The sequence below is a fragment of the Mustela nigripes genome, chromosome 6, assembly GCF_022355385.1.
Source record: "Mustela nigripes isolate SB6536 chromosome 6, MUSNIG.SB6536, whole genome shotgun sequence".
In the NCBI taxonomy this organism is placed as follows: Eukaryota; Metazoa; Chordata; class Mammalia; order Carnivora; family Mustelidae; genus Mustela; species Mustela nigripes.
The window spans coordinates 30893462-30903254 of record NC_081562.1 but is presented as its reverse complement, the minus strand read 5'-3'; the positions used below and the strand labels follow the sequence as shown (position 1 = coordinate 30903254).

The window sequence follows — 9793 nt, the reverse complement described above, 5'->3', positions numbered from 1 at the left end:
AGATGAGAAATACAATTGTTGGATCAGCATTAAGACCCACTTGACAGGAAGGACTGTATAGAGAAATGAATAAGCATGATGGTCTAATTTATACCAGTCATGTTTAGCCATACAAGCGCAGATAAAGAGTGGGTGGAGAGGGGCACCTGGGTGGCTCAGTGGGTTGGGCCGCTGCCTTCGTCTCAGGTCATGATCTCAGGGTCCTGGGATTGAGTCCCACATCGGGCTCTCTGCTCGGCAGGGGCCTGCTTCTCTTCCTCTCTCTCTGCTTGCCTCTCTGCCTACTTGTCCTACTTGTGATTTCTCTCTGTCAAATAAATAAAATCTTTAAAGAAAAAAAAAAAAAGAGTGGGTGGAGAACTATCACTTACCAGGCAGATATTAGGAACTGAGAGGGATCAAGAAGAAAGTATATGCAAGAGAGTGATTATGATGCTGGACTGTGGATTTTAACCTGTTTAAAGAGAGGAAAGAGGACATCAAAGATTAACAGTTAGTAGAAAATGGTAGAATCATAGATTGATGGTCCCACTGGATCAAAGGGAGTAAATTGGAAAGATACAAAGTGGTGGTCAGAGATGGAATACATGGAATTGAAATATGAATGGGTTACAGTTAACGGCAATGATAAAGTCTGTAAGAAGACCATCAGGCTAAGTGGCTAGGGTCGTCTTGAGAAGTGATTCATTAGGAGAAAAGTTCCAAGGACCTGAAAAGACAGGATGTTGAAAGGATCACTTACGTGTATAACAAAATCCCAAGAATTAGGACAGGAATACAAATGAATTGAGTGACAGTGATCCAGGGGCTAACACCATTAAGAAATGAGAGAGAGGAACCTGGGAGTTCTACATGGAAGCAATACTGAGTGGCAGTGGATATATAGAGTCTAATAATATGAGATTCAAATCTGGGAGGGCTTAGGGAGTAGAAAACAAAACTGAAGAAGCAACAAAGAGCAGAGGACCCATTTCTGAACCCAGTGACAGTTATGGAAGGTAAACACCCCCTAACTGAGAGGGCTGAAGAGGTAGATATATTCTTAGAAGAGAACCTCATGTTAATTTTGAGTAAGATGATGAAGGCAAAGTTCTAAAAGTACATTGGATGTTGCTAATTATGGACTGGAATTCCAAAGAGCACACATTATATTACGATCTCAATGTCCGTCTGTAATTTTCTGGCCATTATGGCACAATGGATAAAGGTTTATGTGGGCTGATCCAGAGTGTTACAAATTATTCTAATAAATGGAAAAGGTAAGGTTGAGAATAGTATTATACATATACATGTATACATATATACATATGTAGATACATATACGGTATGCTCATGCCAAAAAGTTTTGGAAGTTAATACCAAGTAGTTATTGGTGTTGATCTCTGGGAGAACCTAAATTCAATGTTAAAGGGAGACTTTGCCTGTAGTTTATACCCTGCTGTAGTGCAATACTGAAATGTACAATGATAGGAGAATTGAAATGTGAATACTTACTGACTCTTTAATATTAAATTGTTCATTTTTCTTAGGTGTGACAAGTGTACTGATTATGTTGTAAAAAGTTATAATTTAGAAATACACATACAAATATTTACAGTTCAAATATTCTTAGGTATTGACCTACAAATAATATGAAGGAGTACCTGGGTGGCTCAGCAGGTTAAAGCCTCTGCCTTCAGCTCAGGTCATGATCCTGGGGTCCTGGGATCGAGCCCCACATCGGGCTCTCTGCTTGGCAGGGAGCCTGCTTCCTCCCTCTCTCTCTGCCTGCCTCTCTGCTTACTTGTGATATCTGTCTGTCAAATAAATAAATAAAATCTTGAGAAAAAATGTTTTTTAAAATTAAAAATAAAATATGAAGGGGTAGTGGAGAAGGGGAATAGATAGCAGACTTAGATAAAGCAAGATCCTTCAGTAGTTGAGTCGAGTTGAAGCTAAGTTATGCTTACATAGGGTTTCATTATACTACTCTGCCTGTTATATATATTTCAAATTGTTCATAATAAAACATTATAGAAAATAATTTATCAGACATTAGGTAATATCTGTTCAGTTCAAATTTTTTAAATTATATATTTATTATGTGTATTCAAATTTAGGGAATTACAGTGGTATAAATATTCATGGTTGTTCCCCTCACAATGTTCATGACTTAAAGGGGAAAGAAATCAATTACCGATCCCACCCCTATTCCCCCACCAAAAATGAGATGGACAAAGCAGGGCCTTGTTAAGGCATTTGGGCTCTCTTTGAAAGTAATGAGAAATCATTTAATGTTTTAACCAGAGAAAAGTAACATCAGATTTCTCTGAATTATTCACTCTAACTTAAGGAACTGATTGAAAAAGGGCTAGTGATGTGTAATCAGGTAGGAGGCTATTTAGTTGTCTAGGCTTATATTGGCAAAAGTTTGCAATATAAACATTGAGCAGAGGAGGCAGAATCAGCAAAGTTGGAAAGAAATGGGTGAAAAATTATTGTGTCATAAAACTAGGGGATGTGGTCTCAAGAATCAAAAACCAACCAGAGGTTAAGCAAGATAACGATTTATTGCCTAAATCGCATGAGCCACCGTGGTGTTTCATCTCGCCATTCCTCTTCTCAGAAATGGGAAGTTTCTTCTCACAATGGGAAGTTTCCCAAGGTCCCTAAGAATACCCTCCTTGTGGTATCCAAGACTGTGCTCTTCTCTATCTCTTTTTGTATTACATGCTCAGGGCATGCTGGCTTGTTTTGATAGAATAAGCTAAGAAATTCTATTGCTTCTTGCTTTGGAAAGTGTTGCTCAAACTGGGTATAATACTGTCAAAATTTGTCTTACCCTTGTAAATCTTAGCCCAAATATTAACTCCTCCATAATCTTGCCTAATCTATATCCATTTCCTTCTTGCATGCTTTAAGGACATGCTCCAAGCTTTGCACTTAGGTAATTACTTCAGTGTTGTTTTTTACAAAGTACAGTGGTTTTCACATCTTTTCCCCATTAGAAATAATGTTGAGATCAAACAATGTTAACTTAATGGGTCAGGTAATCAAAGGCAGTAACTGGTAAATATTTATTAAATTGGAATAATTTATCTCATGTTCATATGGCAACAAAATCTAGATTAATGAGTTTTTGCAGAAAAATTTGATTTTAGCTTAATAAATGCTCAAACTTTTTTTTAAAGATTTATTTATTTTAGAAAACACAAGCAGGAGGGGGAGGGAGAGAGCAAATCTTAAACAGATTCCTTGCTGAGCATGAGCTCAATTTATTGACCTAAGCCAAAACCAAGAGTTGGATGTCCAGCTGACTGCCAGGCAAGGACCCCTTCAATTATGTTGTAAATATGTGTGATAGCCTTGAGATATCAAACAACAGGGAAAACTTCTGAGAGTGCATAAAATTCTTTATTTAGAACAATAAAGTATATGTATATATAATGTAATTTCAAATTCAACCTGTATAAAAAGGGGTCAGGACATAAACCTAGTTTAAAAAGTACACATATAGTATATACACATACACATCACATTTTACAACCTTTTTTATTTACTTACACTTCAGTCATAATAAACTAGAATAGTGTTGACATACATTTACATTACAATATGCAAACTCCAATCTATGATTGAACTAGCAATATATCTATGCATCCATCTAAATGTTTGAATACTTTCAAGTCCATCGATTTAAAAAATAGTGACAAGTGGACACTATAATCGCACATTAATCCTTAGAATATAGAATAGGATATTCTTATTGAAAATTTTTGAGTCTTATAGCTGAGAAATCAAGTAATTGAAAATACTATGGTTTTTAGTTTAAACAATTATCTTAGTTATATTTTTAAAAATAACATCATAAGGACATAGTTGGAGACGGCAGTTATAAATTTACAGTGCTTAGGAAACATTTTAGGATTATGAATATCCACTTTAATATAAATTATTTCTAAAACATCTTGTTAGGAAATGAAAGTACCATTATTTTATCTGTAACAAAGGCATTTCCAGACTTGTTAATGGAAAGCAGCAACATCATAAATTGTGTGATCAAACACATAAATTACTAGACTTTCAATCTGAATGTTTATATTTTACTGCCAATCTCATAAAATAATACTGTTTCAAAGACAAGCTGGCTTAATTAAAATTCTTATACCACTTTCTAATTTTAAAATGTAATTTATGGATGACCCCTTTCCAAATGGATTATAAATGATCTCTTGGCACTCAAAAACTTTGAGCATCTTACATTTTGTGCTCTAAGCTTTTAATAAAATGAGAGCATTTAAATAAGCTTAATTTGGTGCAATTCTAAAAGTCACACATATCTTATAGTATCTCTTTCTAAAATGTAATTGTGGTTTTCGTTCTTCAGAGGTGATCCAAAAATGTTTACTTAAGCAAAGGAAAAAGCCATCTCTTGTGTAAATGGTTATCCAATTCACCCTACATGAGACTGAATTTTACTTTTACTAATGGATCCTATTTACATTACAGACAAGAATAGCAATGACTTTTTATGTTCAAATTGCTTATTCACAGAGATCAGAGTTGAACATTTTATATGGAATAATTCCAGATCTATTTTATCGTTTTTGTCAGTCACATATCAATAGGGCTCATACCTAAGGCGATGTGACCTCCAACTTGACCATAAAGATAAATAAAAGATTGAGATCCAAAGAGAAGAGGTGACTTAACCCACATCAGTTAACAGCAGAGGGGAGGCTTCTGACAATTTTCCCACACAACCACCTCGCTGTTCCAGACTCTTTTTGAAAAAGATTTCTTAAAGAATGGGTGGGAATGGTTAAAGGCCTCACATTGGAATTACATTTTGAAACCCAAACCCAGCTGCACAAACACATTAAGAGATAGCTGAATTCTGAATGCTTTTTGTTACTTTCAAACCTCAGTTGAACTAGAATACCAAAATATGCCACAGTTGCCCCAAAGTACTTTAATACTCAAAGAAATGTGTTTAATTCTTATTATAAGCAAACACTGCATTATAAACACATACTTTCTCGTACATTTTCATTCTTCACATACTTAATCCTTTTTTAAAGACAATAGGGTACTTATGCTATTATCATGTTGAAAAAAAAAACAATTTGTCTGACTCATTTAAAAGTGGCAGTGTGGTGAACACGTTAAGATTATAATACAAAATCCAACAACACTTCAATATCACTGAACAGGCACCATTTATCATAGAGCCGGTTTCTTTATAGGCTTCTGTTCCACCAGAGGTGCAAAGCTTTTAGTATAATTTAAAATCTGCAGACTTCTGAGATCATTTTAAAAGGCAGTCTTGAAATGTTACACAAGAGAACTATCAGATACATGGCACCAATTTAAAAGGTGATTTCATGGTTTATAATATCAGTTGTGAGTTTTCCATGATTTCTGAAGGATATTCAGCACATGTACTGGATAAAACAAAGCAAAGATATATAGTTCTATATATATATCTATATATTTATCTCAAAGCAGATATGACAATTCCCAAGCAGCTAGCATCCAAAATAATGTTCAGCCTTTTTCTACTGTTCATGCATTTTATCAAACTTTAGTGTTTTAAAAATTGGTAATTCACGTAACTCTCAATGAACCAATGTATTTAATTAGGCAGAATATATTATCCCTTGCCTACCATGCCATATTTCATAACTTACTGAATTCGTTTATTTAAGTCTATTGATTAGAACCATCTCCTTGAGTGATAAAACCCAGTTCCTAGCTTTGAGAACAAAAGTGTTTTTCTTGTACTCTCAAGCCCACAAAACAGCATTTTCTCATGCCTAAGCGATTCGAAACCACTGGTGAAATAAATCAAATTATTAAACTGAGAAGTATCAATTTTCTCAATCTACACCTGACCTACACATATAATTCAGACATATTTATATCTATTTTCCTCAAAATAACCAATGTCACACACTGAGACAGGTCCTTTCAGCAAATAAACTGATCTCTGGGTTTATTACTAATCGATTGTATCAGGGGATATTTAAGGGCCTGAATAAGTCAATGAAGTTTCCCAAAGCACCTGGGTTGCATCTTAGAGAAATGACTACCTTTTAAGGAACCCCAGCACTTTAGAGAAGGAAGGGCTCACAGAAAGCATCTGGGCTCTTTGGTATAAAAATAGAGCAAAGGCCACTTCACTGGAGTTGATTTAGATCTGCTTTGAACATAATCTAAAATCTAACTAGGCTAGAAATTCTTGGACTTTTGAAATCAAAGGAAAGCTCACAGTTTTTCATGATTTCTTTCTTTCTTCTTTTTTTTTTTTAATCACTACACTGCAAATGGTCATCTGAGGGGTAGAACATGACAACAATGTTATAACAAGAATTAGGTTACAATAGAGAGCTTTGGATTCCTTTATGTATCTGTTCATGATATAGTAAAAGTATCTTCATCAAAATAAACCATAAGAATTCATTTCAGTCAGATGCTTCTTTGCCTATAAAAAATTGGTAATGGAAATTCACATAATGTCTTAACAACTTTAGTTTAAAAGCATGATGTCCATCTTTGGAATTCTTACAAATTCACTCTTAATAGGACAAATGCTGTTACATGTTTTAAATAGCAAACTGACATGTGTAACTATGTAAAGCTCGCTAGCTTTATTTCATAAACATTAATGAATACACAGTGACTAATTTTAAATAAATAGATCCTTTAAGCTGATAATGGTGATTATATGAAAAATAACTAAAATTTCCTGATTCCTTGCTGCCTTATAAAAGCCAAGTAACCTAGTTTTCAATACCCATATTATTATGTGGGTGTGGTTTTCTTAGATACTAAATATAATTTATTTTTACTTTCTCTCATGATGTAAATTGAAAATTGCACCTTCATATAGTCAGCAATTTCTCTGTAGTCCTTTTATATAACTCTGTAGTATTTTTAGAATATAAACATTTCATAATATATTTTGCAAGCACAATTTATACACTCTGATAGTGGCAGGGGGAAAGGGTGTTGAATGTGTTCCTCAGTGACTGTCCTGATATTCAGTGTTCTTAGCTTTGGGTCCTAAGTCTTTTGGAAATTTTCCTCTCTGTAAAGGCATCAATATTTGGGGGAAGGGCTTATTATTTTTACATTTTTATTCAACTTAAACTAATAAAAAACCTAGGTCATTCATTTATTACCCCATACCATCCCTTGCAACCACCAATCTTTTCTTTGTATGCTTGGTATTTTTGTCTTTTTTAAATTTTTTTAGACTCCACATATAAGAGATCATATGGTATTTGTTGTTCTGACTTGTTTCACTTAGCCTAATGCCCTCAAGGTCCATCCATATTATCACAAATGGTAAGATTTCATTTTTAGAGCTGAATGATAATCCATTGTGTGTGTGTGTGTGTGTGTGTGTGTGTGCACACACATATAGGTACATGCACACATACACACATCATCTTTATCCATTCACCCATTGGTGTACACTTATATAATTGTTTCTATATCTTGGCCATTGTAAATAATGCAAAGGACATAGGGGTTTATACATCTTTTAGAATTAGTTTTCATTTTCCTTGGATAAATTCCCAGAAATGGAATTCCTGGATAATATGGCAGTTGTATTTTAAATTTTTTGAGCAAACTCAAAATTTTCCATAGTGACGGCACCAATATGCATTTCCACCAACGGGGCACAAGGGTTCCCTTTTTCTCCACATCCTTACCCAAACTTACTATCATCTTTTTAGATAATAGCCATTCTAACAGATATGGGGGGAATCTCTCATTGTGGTTTTGGTTTGCATTGCTCTGGTGACTAATGTTCAGCAACTTTTCATTTATCTGTTGGGCATCTGTAGCTCCTCTTTGGAAAACTGTCTATTCAGATCTTCTGCCCATTTTTAAATTATATATATTTTTTCCATTGAGTTGTAGGTGTTCTTTGTAGATTTTAGATATTAGCCCATTATCAGATACATGATACGCAATCATTTTCTCCCATTCTGTAGGTTGTGTTTCATTTTGTTGATGACATCAATGTTCTAATTCAATACTGGCTCATAGTCATGGTTAGATCCAGCTAACCATGTCCATTTGTCTAATGGGATACAGGTTTATGTCGAGAAGAGAACGAGATCAGACTCAGACCATTCATTAGCATCTACAAGGCTGACATGCTGTCTACTCCAATTATTTTATCCCCACTGTTTTCTCTATGTAGAGTTGTTGATGTTATTGACATTTGTTTTTAAATTTTTTTCTGGATCCCTTTGAGAAAAATTATTACCCCCCACTATTCAGGATGAAATCTACTTGCAGAGGCCAAGATAACTGTGAGCTGCAGGTTGTAACTGAAAATCAAGCTATGTGGCTTTTCAGCAATTAGACACTTCTGGAGGCATGCAAAATGGTGCATGCAGTCTGGGGCACGTGCTTTCTCTCCCAACATCAGTTGCAAGTTCTAAATGAGACCACAAGTCCCCCAGGTCCTTAAAATAGAGTCCTGCTCCATGCAAGTTCTTCTTTATAGATGATTAATTCAGTGCCAGTTTCACAGTAAAACACGTTGTTCCAATTTGTGAATCATCCATAGAGTCATGGGTAGCAAGAACAGATAAAAATGCAGTCTGTCACTCCAGACAGAATATGAATTTGTTTAAAGCTGCTTCATTTATGAAGCAAACATGAACTGTTACCCGCCTAGAGAGGAAAGAAAAGAGAGAGAGGTTATGGTGTATCTGCTTTCTGCCGCCTTTTCATTCTCAAAAGCTGAATTCATAGGACTCCACATTGAGTCATAGACTTAAAATAACTGCTTCACTTACACAGCCTAAAAGCACTTGACAAATCTTTCCCCAAATGCAATGACTAGTCACTCTCTCTGATCTTCCTGTTAACATTTAACATTATCTGAAATGATCTTACTGTTTGAGTCTCTCCACCCATTAGAATGTATGCTCCATGAGGACACAGAGTTTTGGCCACTTTTTTTTTTTTTTTAAAGATTTTATTTATTTCTTTAGAAAGAGAGAGAGAGCAAGAGTGAGCAGGGGAAGGGGCAGAGGGAGAAACAGACTCCTGGCTGAGCAGGAAGCCCTATGTGGGGCTTGATTCCAGGACCCTGGGATCATAAACTAAGCTGAAGGCAGACACTTAACTGATGAGCCACCCAGGCACTCCATTTGTCTGTCTTTTTAACTGCTGTGCTCCAATACCTAGAACAGTGCCTGACACAAAGGAGATACTCAGTAAATATTCTTTGAACATAAGGATGGTTGAATGCATACCCGGTGACTTTCACACCTGTTTACTGGTTTGCATACCACAGATTATTTCCATTTGTGGTAAGAGGGTTATCTTGTAGCCTTGAATTTCTCTAATCAGGCCATGAGAAGGTGGTAGGTAAGGGGAGAGGCTTTGAAAGACCCAGGCAGTGTCTAGAGAGAAATGGAGTAGCATGAAGGAGATAACCAGCGGAAAAGCTGATCACCACCAACAAACAGCAGCCTTGTGGTCACTGAGCAATGCTAGTGTGTTAACTGCCCAGCCAGGTTCAAGCCATCGCTTCTCTCAACTGAGGAACAGCAGCTGCATGTTCATTATCAATACTGTCAGCCAAGAAAAGAAAGACAGAAATCTGGCACCAGATCCTGACAAAGCCTCTGGGGAGGTTCATTTGGCCAAACAGAGCTTATTGTACTTGTCGAAACATGAAACCTAGACAATGTTTCATTTCTTCAGAACTGGTTTTAAACCACTGAGTTTTGGGCTCTGCTTTAGGATTTTCAACTTTCAAGTCAAGTATCTATACTTCCTG

At 35.7% G+C, this 9793-nt stretch overlaps 1 protein-coding gene across 2 annotated transcripts in view; it reads right to left on the bottom strand.

The window, feature by feature from the left end:
- Positions 1–3371: 3371 nt before the first annotated feature.
- The window catches only part of KITLG (KIT ligand), a 90891-nt gene continuing 84469 nt past the window's right edge, over positions 3372–9793 (bottom strand). For both annotated transcript variants that reach the window (XM_059402373.1, XM_059402374.1), the window contains one exon: positions 3372–8676. The gene's annotated coding sequence lies outside the window, so the exon portion shown is untranslated. The remainder of the gene's footprint in view (positions 8677–9793) is intronic.